General features: G+C 56.4%; 1 protein-coding gene across 3 annotated transcripts in view; it reads right to left on the reverse strand.

Moving 5' to 3' along the window:
• FRMPD3 (FERM and PDZ domain containing 3) overlaps positions 1–14,444 on the reverse strand; it is a 144,980-nt gene that overhangs the window by 70,066 nt on the left and 60,470 nt on the right. The gene's annotated exons all lie outside the window — the stretch shown is intronic.

The raw sequence follows: 14,444 nt of genomic DNA on the forward strand, positions 1-14,444 counted from the left end.
AATAACAGCTTGCCACAATCACATCTGAAGACATCTGCCTTCCCCAGCCTGCTCCTCCTCCCAGACATTATTCAGCTGCCTCTAGCACGAGATGCTCTCCAGAGCTGACAGTGTCATGCAGAAGAAGCAAGCAGCAGAGAGATTTATCACCTGGGACTTGAAAAATACCCTTCAGGTCTGTGCATCCCAAGGGTGAGGAGCCAGATGCTGTCCCATCAGCTTGTTGGAGTGTGTGATGGCTGGTGAGGGAGCGCTGGGAGACAGGGCCATGTTGTGGCAAAGGGACAGTTATTCAAGCAGCATTTCTCACACAGGCGGTCCTGACCCAGAAGGCGGTTTCAAGGCCAGTGTAAGGACTGGGGGCTGTGAGGCGGGATGGTATTGCCACCCTTATTTCCGCACGGCTGCTGGGGGCACAGGCCAGCCACCCAGTTCTGAAGGCAGAAGTAAGGGTGTTGTAGCATGACATTTCTGTACTCCCCCATCCCGTCCCCCACAATTCCTCTGCTCCCTCAGCGTCCTCCTCTGCTTGGTAACTGAAAATACGGTAAACCTGCTTTCTCCTTTTTGAAAGGCTTCGGGGCTTTGATGTCCTATCCACCTCCTAAGCCACAAGCTGTACGGCAGGGGCCTTCAACAGCTATAATAAATAGATGAAATTCAAAGCAATCATTCTTCCCCATTACACACACAGTGGGACTGTTACACCACTTCCAATGAGGGGGAACGTTCTGCAGCTTCCTTACTGCGTAGCTTTTCAGTCCTGGTAAGGTTCAGTTTTATCTAGTTATATTTTCAGTGCTGAGCCAATGTCTTCACTGGGAGGAATAACTGGAGGAACAGCACACTATTAGGTAAAATTGGAGGAAAGAAAAACCCATCCACTTAAGACAGGTTCAAACCACTGTGGACACTTATTTCAGCCAGAGAATAGCAATACTGATAAATGCACAGTAATGCACATTGGAAAACATAATCCCAACTATACGTAGAAAGTACATAAGAACGGCCACACTGGGTCAGACCAAAGGTCCATCCAGCCCAGCATCCTGTCTGCCGACAGTGGCCAGTGCCAGGTGCCCCAGAGGAGGTGAACCGAAGACAATGATCAAGCGATTTGTCTCCTGCCATCTGTCTCCAGCCTTTGACTAAAGGCTAGGGGCACCATACTTTATCCTTGGCTAATAGCCATTTATGGACCTAACCTCCAAAAATTTATCAAGCTCTTTTTTAAACTCTGTTAGAGTGCTGGCCTTCACAGCCTCCTCCGGCAAGGAGTTCCACAGGTTGACTGTGCGCTGTGTGAAGAAAAATTTTCTTTTATTAGTTTTGAACCTACTACCCATTAATTTCATTTGGTGTCCTCTAGTTCTTATATTATGGGAACAAGTAAATAACTTTCCAATATTCACTTTCTCCACACCATTCATGATTTTGTATACCTCTATCATATCACCCCTCAATCTCCTCTCTTCTAGACTGAAAAGTCCCAGTCTCTCTAGCCTCTCCTCATATGGGACCCTTTCGAAACCCTTAATCATTTTAGTTGCCCTTTTCTGAACTTTTTCTAATGCCAGTATATCTTTTTTGAGGTGAGGAGACCACATCTGCATGCAGTACTCAAGATGTGGGCGTACCATAGTTTTATATAGGGGAAGTATAATATTCTTCGTCTTATTCTTTATCTCTTTTTTAATAATTCCTAACATCCTATTTGCTTTACTGACTGCCGCTGCACACTGCGTGGATGTTTTCAGAGAACTATCCACTATAATTCCAAGATCCCTTTCCTGATCTGTTGTATCTAAAGCGATGAGGTCTAAATTAGCTTTTCCCTCCCAAGTAAGACATCTCAACGTCATTGTGGACAGCTCTCTGAAAACATTTCCTCAATGTGCAGCAGCAGTCAAAAATGCAAACAGAGTATTGGGAATCATTGAGAAAAGGATCTTGTAATAAGGCCGAAAATATATTGTCTGCGTACAAATCCCTGGAACACCCACAGCTTGAATAATACATGCTGATATGGTCACTTCATCTCAAAAAGATACAGTGAAATTGGAAAAGGCTCAGAAAAAGGGCAACAAAAATGATTAGAAGCACGGAACAGATTCCACATGAGGAGCGATTAATAAGACTGGGAATTTGCAGCTTGGAAAAGAGATGACTCAGGGGAGATATGATGGAGATCTGTAAAATCATCACTTGTGTGAAGAAAGTAAATAAGGAAGTGTTATTTACTCCACCTCCTAACACAAGAACTAGAAGTCACCAAATGAAATGAATAGGTAGCAGGTTTAAAACAGGCAAAAAGCAGTATTTCTTCACACAATGCACAGCCAACCTGGGGAACTCCTTGCCAGATGATGGTCATGAAGGCCAAGACTATAGAAGGGTTCAAAAAAACAGCTAGGTCAATTTACAGAAGATAGGGGCATCAATGGCTGTTAGCCAGGTCAGGCGGGGATGCTCTCTCTGGCCTATGCTTGTTAGACACTGGAAATGGATGACAGGGAAGGGATCACTTGATGATTACCTGTTCTGTTCACTCCCGCTGGGGCATCTGGCATTGGCTGCTGTCAGAAGACAGGACGCTGGCCTAGCTGGACCTTTGGTCTGACCCACTGTGGCCTCTCTTATGTTTGACAAACAGTAGCCAGTCACCTGAAGCTCAACTGGAAAAGTCACTTTTCAGTCAGCACCACAGGGGCTTGAATTGGTGTAAGTGAATTAGTTTAAACTGTTGGTGCAAATTGCCCCTGCAGACAAGCCTTCTGGTGAGCATCTGCACCAGAAACCTGGCCCTAACAGTTACCCTCAGCCAACTGAGAAGCAGAAGCAACTCATGTGACCTACGTAGCCAATCCAGACCAACCAGCACTCAAAGTTTGAATATTCCCATATGTTTCCCTTAACACTGGCCAGTCCCAGCCTGTTCAGGGAGCTCTGCAAAAAGAAGCGAGGCAAAGTTCACTCTGCAGCAGCATCTTTTCCAAGTTACTCTCCCAGTTCTGGTTGTTGTTGTTGCAATAAGGAGCAAGTACAGAGCGTGCACTGGGCAGTCATGGATTATTCATTGCTTTCACCCCATCACCACATTGTCAATTGTCACCAGATTCAAATTCAGCCTCTGCCTCCAGCTCCCTGGATCCCTCTGACAGGTTGCTTCCCTGCAGGCTTTTCTTGGCTCAGTTGCTTGGGCAGGCTCTGCTCTGCTCTGCTCCTCCTGGGGTTGTCTGCTGTGTGGCTTAAATGGGACTGGACACGGATTTAAAGCTAAACGTGCAGAAGTGGGTTGCTGCAGCAAGGCCCCAGCACTCAACCAGAAGAATCAGTGAGGACTGCCAGTGGGATCTGCCCGGCTCTCTGGGGATGACCCGCTCTGAGAGGGGCAGGAGAAGTGGCTCAGTGAAGGTTATTCCAGAAAAGCTATTGTAAAGGTTATGAACTGGTAAGTGTGTGTGTGTGCAACACAGCCCTCTGTAGGAGGCGACCAGAACCACTCAACTATGCACGTCATAGGCCCTCTGCCACCAACAGCGAAGTGAGATTATTCCTCCAGCCTGTGCAGAAAGGGCTGCTGCTCTTGGAGGTGGAGGTCTGACCCTCCAAGGTACTTAGGTGCCCAACTCCCACTGAGGTCAAGAGCCTTTAGGCCTGAGTTCCGGCCTCTTGGCAGCTGGCACCAGGCACACGCTACAATTAACCACGAAGACGAAAGCCAGGAAGGCTCTGGTGCTGGCTGGAGGGCAGGTATGCCAAGCAGCTGCAACAGCAGCTCCTGACTTTCTAGCGGTGCTTACGGCAGGTGCCTGTGTTTGCTGCACATGAGCTGTCCTTGTTTCTGTCCCAGGATGACACTGAACATCAGGGATGCTTTAAAATTCCCCTCAGCTCCTTGCTTAATCGCTCCACTAACAGACAGACAACCTTAGGAGTTCTCTATTACAGGCCATCTGCATTACCACTGCAGCAGAATGGCAGGAGGGAACCATCCTGATGCTGGGCAGAGACCGGGACACTCAGGAACAGGCCGAGAAGAAAACAAGTCCCTTCCATTCCCAGGCCGGGGTCCCAAAGCAGGCCAGGCTCCCACTGACATGCACCCCCTTGTGATCTGCATGAAGCTGACCTACCTGGGAGAGGGGGCCGAAGGCGCCAGAGACACTGTTCTCGCACGAGCTGGCTAGTCTAGCACCAGGGTCTCCCTTGTCACAGTTCTACCTCCTGCTGGCTGGTAAAAATGCACCTGTCTGTGACCCATTCTGTGGTAGCCAGGACATGTCTGCGGCCTCACACTCTCTCCTGACTTCAAATCCGCTCTCCGGAGAGCGTGTCTCAGGGCAGGCTCCCTGAGAAGGGCAGCCCATGCCCTCCAAGTGCTCTGCTGCTCATCACGTCTGCAGTGCCTCAGCAGCCACGTCGCGCTGGCCCTGTTCCCAAATCCTGCCCCAGGGCCAGTGTTCCCTGTAAGCTGAGATTCAGGTGATGTTACCAGGTGGTGCACATCTGCACATGCCTTGGTGCAGATAAAATTTGCTCCACTCATGGGTATTAAAAATTAGAGGGCACGTTGTCCGGGACTCCAGACAACTCCAAGTCCTTTGCAGCAATAAACTGGGGTTGTCCCCCGGGTGGGACAGCTCTGCTTTCACCAGGGGAGGGTGGAAAGGCCTACAGAGGGACTCTAAAAGCAGCTTTCTGCCTTGCAGGGAGTACTGATTACAGAGCTGTGGCCCAAAGTAACTCATTGCCCTCTGCTAGCACCTTTTACCCAGCCAGCTTAGCAGGCACTGCAAACATCAGTCACCCAGCAGCACTGTGAAACAAGCGAGCTCTACTGCCATGTTACACATGAGGAAACCAAGGGACAGAGTGGTTTGGTGACTTGTCCAAAGACAGTGACGTACCTGGGTTCCCTCTAATTTTTTTCCATTGATGGCTGGAATAAATTTTATTATGTGCACCAACTCATGTGTGAAAGTGCACCACCACTACAACCATCTGGGCATTGCGTAGATGCTGCAGATGCCTGAGAAACCCTCAGCATCACAAGCCCTGGGAACAGAGAGCCCAATTTTAGTGACTGCTGGTCACAGTCACACAAGAAAATGCCAGACCCTGATTTCTGTCCCTAAAGCTGAACATGCAGTGGCAAATTCTAACATTTCAAAATCTGGCTTTGTTCCAGATTGGAACAAAACTGACATTTTTCAGGGTTTGGAAATGCCAAAATCGTTTGATGTGGAAACAGTCAATCGCCTTGCTTCGACAGAGTAAAACCACCTCAACACGAATAAACGTCTTGATACCTCAGACAGGGTTAAGACACAATTACAAGGAACAAAATCAAAGATGAAACAAAAGGAGACAAACTGACAAAACAGAAATGAAATGCAAGTAGCAAAGTCATGGTCTTGTTTCAATCCCTTCCTATGAAAAGCTTCACTGAAACAACTTGTTCTCACACGACGTTTCCAGTCTGACAAAACTGCATTTGCCAGTGGAAAACTGTTCTTTTGAAAACTGCACACCCGGCTCTACTCAATCCCTCCTACCCTCCCCAGCATGAGCTGTAATCCAAGCTGGGAGCTGAGACAGACTGAATGGATGCTTGCCACTCTGCGTGGGAGCCCTGGGACACAGGTCTGTCACAAGCGTCTGGTTCACCCTGCTCAGAGCCTCCCCGCAGTGCAGGCTGGAGCTTGGGGGAAAGGTCCCAGCCTCGGGCAGACCCGAGGCAGGGAGGTGGAAGACAGACTCCACCAGCAGGTCAGCTGGCGAAATCCTTTCCCCTCTGCTCTTCGCAGCCCTCCTCCTTGGGCAGCCTGGAGGAGATTCTCACCGTGGCATATTACCGAGGGAACTCTTAGAGCCACCTTGCAGGCGGTCCTCAGGAGCCCGCCTGTCTGAGCCCGCCCGCCAAGGCGAAGGCTGTGGCCTGCAGGGCCAGGCCTTATGGTTCAGGGCAGTCACCACGGGCTGCTTTAGTCAGCAGAAAATACCACCGATGTGTTCACTGAGACCGGGTCATTTTTCATCACACTGACCCCCGGGCAAGCCAAGGAGGCAAGAGGCAGGACCAGGCCAGAGAGACTTGCTGACATTCCCGACTCTCCCCTGTGCGGGGAGCACAGGCTGCCAATACCATGGCCGCACTACAGGCCCCGCCCTTGGTGCCACTGCCTGGCATGAGGAGGAACTGACTGTGGAGCCCTGGCGACCAAGGGGCAGAAGACTCCATAAGAAGGCGAGCTCTCCGCACTGCAGGCTGGAGCCCCGTCAGGGAGATCCCTGCCTCCTAACGCACGCGGCAGCCAGGCAGGGACTCAGCTCCTCTCGGCAGCAGCACACGGGGAGCCCGAGGAGAAGGCCCTTTCTGAACAAGCCTTCGGAACGTGCGGCAGGCCCCTCAGCAGTCAACAGGGCTTTGCCAGGTCACAAGCAGAGGGTCAGGCTGCCGGCATCCCTCAGAGGAGGTGGCGGCTCCAAAAGATACAGGCCAGAGCACAGCAACTGACGTGCTGGCAGCCTTGGGCAAGACCTGGACTACTGACCAAGGGTGGCAGTGTCACACCGGCCCAGGGAAGAGACTCCAGATTGAGAGCCAGGATGCTCATGTGCAGGGACCCACCGGAGAGATCCCCCGGCCTGAGCAGAGCTCTCGGGTAGGAAACCTCTTCCCAAACTCAGCTCACACGGGTGCTTAAGGGAGACACCCAAACCCAGAGGCCAATGGGCAGCTCTCGCCTCAGCCAGCAACACAGAATTTCCATTGTCCGGGGCATTCACCTCCTGGGAACAGCAACAGCGGAGTCCTGAAAGCCCAGGCCGTGCACGATTGTTCTGCTGTATAGCTCATGCTGCCGTGACTTCCCTGCTCTTGTAACGGAAGTTAACTTGAACCTAGCTGGCTTAAAACTAGCTCACGCACGTCCACTGGCTGCGCTCAGCCCTCCTGTGTGCCGCATGCAAGGGCCGACACGCAGAGCACAGGGCCGATGGGTTCGCCTGTCTCCCTTGTGGAGGCCGCGGGGGCTGCTGTTGATTAGGAAGCAGGCTGCAGATAATGCGACGTACCTGTAGTGCGCACCCCGGCTCAAGAGGAGTACGGGAGGTCTGCCCCTGGTTCCACACAATCGTGCCCAGCCCCACTCTCAAAGCCTCATTCTTGGCCACACGGGGTCCCCCTCCATCATGCTCAGCTCCTGGCTGGACTCCCCATCGCAGGGCTGGGGTTTGGCCTGTCTCATGGCAGCCAGAGAACTCCTCAGCCCTCTCTGGAGAAAAGGGTCTGCTTCTAAGTTCCTGGCTAGCTCCCTGGAGGCTGAAAGATCCAAAGAAGCTCAGGGGAAGATGTCCAGACTGGGAACAGGGAATCAGCAGAAGGAGCAGCAGCCCACGGATGGATATTTAAAGGTCTCACCGCTTTTCTAATGGGCCCGATCCACGCACAGGACTCTCACTGAACCCCACAGCATTCTGCGTGTATGGCTATTGCAGGATTGGGCCCCAAATTCCTGATCCTGCCCCTAGCATCCCCGAGATAAACAGAGCAGTCGAAATCCTGGCTCTTCCACCGCATACGGTCTGGCTCCCCCATCTGCTGGTCTGCACTCGGCGTTCTGCTTGCGATGCATGTGGGATCCGGAGCACATGCAGCCGGAGAGCTGGGAAACAGCCAAGAACCAGTTTTATAGGGAACATGTGACAGCATCAGCCTCATGTCCTGGTCTCCATCTTGGATAGGAGCCCACAGGGCCCGTTATTCAGGCTCTGGAGGACTGAGTGCTCGGGGGAAGCTCAGGCGACAAAACAGCGCTGCCCTTGGGCTGGCTGCAGCAAGGCAGGGTGGGGGCCTCACCAGGACATGGGATCCATCCCCTGCCTCCCCTCCCGCTGCCGAGAGAAACGGCAGCAGATCACTGCACCCAGTGGAGCCGGCTCACTGTGGGAGCTACAAGGAGCTCGCCCGCTCTGCCTGCGTCCGACGCCCACAGTCTAGCCTGGGCGCCAGGAATGATCTATCCTCGGCCAGCAGAGACCCCGGCTGGTGCAGAAGTCAGCGTTCCAGGGAACAGGAACCGTTGCTCTTGTCCGGGGCGGGAGATCCAGCTAACAGCCGAAGGAGGCACCAAGGGCAGGGCTCTCAGTCGATGTGCCGGTGGGACCCCTCTCCGAGCCTTTCACAGGCTGCTCAACAGAAGCAGGCTCCAGACGGAGGACGCTGAGACCCACTGCTCTCACGTGCCGTGAATACACAGCACATCTTCACAGCACCTTCTGCCCTCGTTCCTGCAGGGCCCTCAGCGAAGAACCAGGGTCCCCACCTCACAGGTGGGCAATCGGCACCCCAGGGGAGAACTCAGGAAGTGCCGCCTCTCCAGCCCAAGCTGCCTCCTCGCTAGGAAGTGGGTGGAGGGGCACAGCAAGAGCCTGTCTGTGTCTCCGATGGAGGGCTGGGAGGGGAAAGCCCCAAGGAGCTGTAAGCGGCCCGGACAGCATGGGGAGAGCGGGGAAGAAGCCTGGGCGGGGAGTGCAGCCTACGACAGCATCCCCAGCCAGGCCTGATTAGGGGCGATGGGAAGAAAAACACACTCAGTAAAGCGCTTCAGGATGGTCAGTTATCCCCCATGCGCTCCTTCTGGGGTGGCCAGGGGCACAGCTGCATTCAGGGCTTGCCTGCGGAGGCCCCCCACCCAGAGCCAGCACGCCCGGCCTCTCCTCCCGCCTCACCCCCACCTCGGTGGCTCCGCTCACCCCGAGCCGCACGCCCCCCCCACCCAGTGAGCCCAGAGCCTTTGGCTGGGAACGATGCCCCCAGGTCTGTCCACCCCTTCAGCTGGCTCTGCCTGGGGGAAAAGGCCGCACAGCACCTGGGAGCCCCAAGCAGCGTTGCCTGTAAGCTGAGCGCTCGGGCGGCCGCCTACGAGAGAGTCTGTTGCCACCCACCGGATCAGCAGCGTGCCCACGGCTGGCAGCACGTAGGCACTGGTGGTGTACATCAGCCTATGCCTCGGTGCACGTAACCAAATACATTCTGCCCCAGATGGGAAAAGCTAGCGGGAACGCCGCCCCCGAGCTCTGCAACTTTCACTGAACTCTCCAGCTACTCCCCAGCCCATTGGTCAGTTTCTCGTACCGCGGCCCGTATGCAGACGCCCCATTGTTACTCCCTTTCGCCTGCACTGCCCTGGGAGCCCCCACCTTGCCTGGCCAGAACAGCCCATATCTAACTGCTGCTGGAGGTACATTCCACCCGCAGCCCAGGCAGGGTCAGGCTGAGCTGCTGGCTGGAGTCAGCTGGGCAGCTGGCATCGCTCCATGTCAGGTCAGGTGCCAGACGGCAGCCAGCAATGTTCTGGGGTTCCGGTGCAGGAGCAAGCAGAAGGCAAGCAGCGTTCCTCAGCACCGCCAGGAGTGGGGAAGTTAGCAATGCAGCCAAACACAGCTGTGAATAATGAAGCAGAAGAGGCAGCCTGGCTCCTGGCAGCGAATGTAGCGCTCGGGGCTCTGCCTACCGTTTTCTGAAACGAAACTGGTAGCTCAGCTGAGGACGTGAGCCAGAAGGTGGTTAGAGAGAGCCGTCTGCTCAGGACAGGTACGATACAAGAGCCAGGCGCGAGTCCAGGCAGGGGCAGCCCACGGCAGGCCAGGCCATCCTTTCCCAGATGCCAGAGTTCTTCCATCCATTAACACCTTCCACCCTCACCCAGCTGGGCTGGAGCACTGAGCTGCATGGATCTGTGCAGACTGCCTCCTGCTGAGCAGTGCCGAGAGCTCAGGGAGCTCAGTCCTGCAGCGCTCACAGCCCGGCGAGGCCCCTCCGCTTACGCCTGCCCTGCGGCAGAGCAGTGTGGGCCGGCGGCTCAGACACTGGAGTGGGAGGCAGGAGACCTGGGTCCTGTGCCTGTCTGCATCACCGATCTGCCATAGAACCCTGGGCAAAGCACCTTCTTTCGTCATACGCCCGCTGTCCCCTCCTTCCTCCACGTAGATCGGCACCGCACCGCAGCAGGGACTGCCTGTAACTAAATGCACAACAGGAGCCACTACAGCACAACGACTGGCCATGGAGGAGCCTGGACCGCCGCATGGTGGAGATTCAGGTTATGTCCATCTCGCCTCTGGTGTGTCCTGGCTTCTCCCTTTTGCTTCCCTGCAATCAGGACTGGGGCAGCCACAGGGCCTGAGGGTCGGCACTGGCGTTACAGCTGTGGCACCCCGCATGGGCAGCAGCCTCCGCTCACAACCACACAAGCACCAAGAGGGTCAAGGCCAGCCAGTGTAAGAGCACGTGCAGGGGTGGAGTCTTAGAGCTCCAGGAGACGGGGATCAGCTCCCCACTCCCCAGCTAGCTCCTCGGGGGGCCCTGGGGAAGCACCTAACCTGGCTGCGCCTTAGTTGCGCTCTGTGGGGAGGGTCTTGTGGTCAGGCACAGGGCTCAGGCACTGACTCAGCGTGTGCCCAGCTCCTTCCCTCTCCCGCGAACCGGAATAAGGCCACACCGGGCGCCGGAGGCAAGGCCGACCCGCCCGGGTCGGGGGGCCCTTGGCTGAGGGGTACTGCAGGAGCGCAAAGGGCTCTCATTGGGAGCATGGGTTTGTCACAGGGACACCATAAAACCAGCTGATCGGCAGGGACCCGCTCCTGTCTCTGTCCGCAGAGCCCCACAATCGGCCTCTGACCGTGTGCAGCCGCGCTTCCCGGGGAGCTGCAGCAGGGCAGCGAGAGAGGCTGCCCAGTGAGCCGCAGGCGGAGCTCCCCACCACTCTGAGTCTGAACCGCAGCTAGTGCTCTCCGACCCTGCACCCGGGGCTTGTCCTGAGGCCGTCCACGCGGCAGCGCCCGGATGTGCACTGAGCCGCTGGCCCACAGGACAGCACTCGGCCGCGTACACGCGCCGGGCAAACTGGACAGGCTGACATTGAGGCTCTGCCCTTCAGAGCCGCGACTTTATTTAACCCCTTCATGCACAGGCTGGGATTTGGCTCCTGGGGGGGCCTCTCTTCTCACAGAGGGAGCGCAGGATTTTCCCCTCTGCTGTCTCGCATCTGGTCAGCACCACTGGCCTGTCCCTCGGCTGTGCCTCCTCTGCTGGGAGGAGCTGTCCTCTCTCACCCCCGCCCAACTCCAGCTACGCGCCTGCTGTGAGCAAGCGGCTGAGGTGGTGCGAAGTTGGACTAAGACCTCTCCCCGCCCGATGCCCATTGGGTAACGTGTGCACGTCGGGGGCAGCGAACGCCCACATTGATGGCACTGACCCCCCGACCTGGGGGCCGCGTGTGACGGGCGTGGCTGGGTGGCTCCCTGTGAAACAGGCCAGGCGAGAGCAGACCTCCCACTGCTCTGAGCTCCACAGACAAGCTCCAGCACGCAGGGGCCTGACCTCGGGGTGACGGGACAATAGGGAAGCAGAGAGCCGCCAAACCAAGCCATAACCCTGGAGAGAACGGAAGCCTTTTCCAGCCCCCGGTGGCCCCAGCTCCAGCACCTGCCAGGCGTCCCACCACCCCACTGCTGCCTCCTCCTCCCCTGGCCAGCTCAGGAAGCACAGCTCCACTTTGGCCAGCTGCAGCTGAGTCCTCTTTTCAGCTCCTCCCTCTTGCGTCCTCCGCCACCCCACCCCCACTCAGGAGAGAAAAGAAGGTGGGTTCGAAAGCACCTTTCCGGTTGCCCGGCCCGACAGGCAGCGTTGGGGAATCCCACTGCCGGCTAGGCACCGGAACGCGCGGCCAGTGTCGAGCGATGTGCTTGGTGGGGAGTCGAGTCCCCGGGGCTGTACCTACCACGGCAGGGGCCTTCCCGGAGGGACAGAGCTTTGCCCAAGAGGCAGCACAGTGGGAATGTAACACGCCAAGTAACAGGCACCAAAACAACCTCTCGCCGTGATGAACAACCCACCCTCCAGGTCCGTTCCCGAGGAGCAGAGGCTGCAGCGTCTCAGGGCAAACTGAGCCACGGCATGACATGCCCTCTAGTGGCAGCTTACTTATAACATCACTCAGGGCTGGAAACTGCCCTGGGGCTCCAGGGGGGTGGGGAGCACGCAGGGGAGCTGGGCGTGGCTGTGTTTTCGCAGAGCAGGCTGGTGGACTGAATGTTGCCCAGCCGCAGGTTCTGTGACCCTTCACTCTGGTGCGAGCAGCTGTCAGCACAGGAATGCTCATCTCATTTAATGGGACGCTCTCACGAGCCCTGGGAAAGGCATCGCCTGCCAGCAGTCCTAGTACGGCAGCAGGTGGGAATTCATGCCAGCAAAGTGCTGTCCACCCTGACTGCTGGCCCAGACTGGGCAGGAGGTAGCTGTGCAGCAAGAGGCAGCTGGCTCCTAGCTCTAGACCGACTGCCAGCTGCCTGCAGCAGAGAGCAATGGCTGCAGCTGTAGGGCAAGTGTGCCCACCGCTGTGCCCTCTGATTTCTTCCATCCCCATGCAGAATAAATGCTGTTACGTGCACCAAGGCACGAGCGAATGTGCACCACTCATAGAAACACATGGTGCTCTCTAATCAGCTGGGTGGCACCTGCCCCAGGACTCAGCTTGCAGGGCACAGTGATCCCCACCACACGCATGCCCATTGCCTCCCTGTGAAGGCTGAGAGGGGAGCTCAGTCTCCAGCCATTGGCCATTTTGGGAGACTGCCAAGGGAGGTCCAGTCCCATGCCAAGGGGTCTGCCAGGGACAGGACCATGAGCCCCAAACTCATTGCATGCAAAGCACCAGACGGGAGTGACCTTCAGTCACTGCTTCCTGGCCTGCATTCACCTCAGCACTCACCCCCAGCCATCTGCCGAGCTCCCCACAGCCTGGTTCTCTCCCCTTCCTAACTCGTGGCCGTGCTTTCCTAGTTCCCTTTGCCAGCTGCCATCTCCCCGTCCCCGGCAGAGCACAACGCCGAGGAACTTGCCTTCATCAGCCCAGCAGAGCCCCGGAGAGGAGGCAATGCTCAGAGAAAACTAGCAGCATCTTAATAACCTGTGAGCAGCATCTCTTCCCAGCCAAACAGCACCGACTGCTTGGGGCCACCACGATGGGCAAGTCTGCAGTGCTCTCGGCTCTGCGGGGCTGTGCTGATGATTGCGTGCCCATACCTGCCCCCGGAGTGTGCAGTACCACTGTCACGGGGATTACAGGAGCGCCTAGCAGCCCACACCTGAGATCAGTGCCCCTCTGGGCCGGGCACTGTGGCAAGAGAGCGCTCTTGCCTGAAGAGTCTGCACTCCACGAAGACGCGGAGAAGAGTGGGAGGGGAAACTGAGGTACACAGATGAGTGGACGTGCCTAAGATCACCAGCAGCTCGGTGGCAAAGCTGGGACCAGACCCCAGGTCTCCAGAGTCTCTGTTCTGGGCTCTGTCTCCTGAACAGATGTTCTTCTCTGCACGTTTCAGACCAGCCTGTCCCTTGAAGCATGTGCGTTCTACGTTGACATGCTGGAGACCCAGCTGTGCGAGACAGGGATGCTCTCATGCATGCGTGCATCCAAAGACCCCGGCGTGATGGTGCATTCTAGGGACCAGTGTCTCTATGCAGAAGCATACCAAAAGCTCCATGCAGCGTGCGTGAGTACAGGATGCTTGGGCATATCCGTAAGGGCCCTGGGCACATGGGTTTGACACGTGTACAAAACCTATACGAATGCTCTCAGAGCAAGGGGCTTGCCTGACTTGCAAATCCTCCCAGCCGACGTTTGCCCACCCAGGCCGGAGGCTCCCTGCCTTTCTCAGAGGTGGGGATGTCTCCGGTTTTTGTTTTCCACAGCAGCACCGGATCAGCATGAAATCCTTAGAGCGCCGTTATGCCTGCAAGGTTTGCCCTTCTGCCCATGCACAAACAGAACGCAGGGGGGATGGCTGGGGAATCCAGGCCCCTGCAAGAGCGGACAGGGCCTGAAGGGAGGCTCAGACAGCCTGAATTCGCCCTACCTCTAGGACAGAGTGGGGGGTCTCTGGAGGGAGCAAGGGGAAGGTCTCACATGGAGCAAAGCCGGGCCGGGGGGAGAGGTACGTCCAAAGCCAAGCCTCAGAGAGCCGAGCGGTACATGCTTTCTTCCCAGCAGCTGCTTGCAACGAGGCGACGGCGAAATGGGCATTTGACTCCCTCTGCTCCTCGCCCCCCTTCAGCATTTTGGAGTCTGCGTTTTGCTGACAGGTTAAGCGGCCGACAGCCTGCCTGGCAGCCCGTTGCATTAAGGGCTTGATTTAGTTTCTCCCTCTCTCTCCCCGCCCCTGCGACTCCAATAAATCTGACTCTAACGAACAGGGACTAGTGGTGCTTTAAGGGAGAGCCAGAGCAACCACCTATTCGCTTGTGCAACACACAGACACTCGCGGCAGAGAAGGGACAGGCGGCATCTCTCTGCAACGTTTCAACTGCCAGTGGGGACCGAACCCTGCGTCCAGCCCTTCCCCGGCCCCAGCCAGCCTTCCCTCGAGCTCAGCAG

Source organism: Carettochelys insculpta, chromosome 13 (assembly GCF_033958435.1).
Source record: "Carettochelys insculpta isolate YL-2023 chromosome 13, ASM3395843v1, whole genome shotgun sequence".
Lineage (NCBI taxonomy): Eukaryota > Metazoa > Chordata > Testudines > Carettochelyidae > Carettochelys > Carettochelys insculpta.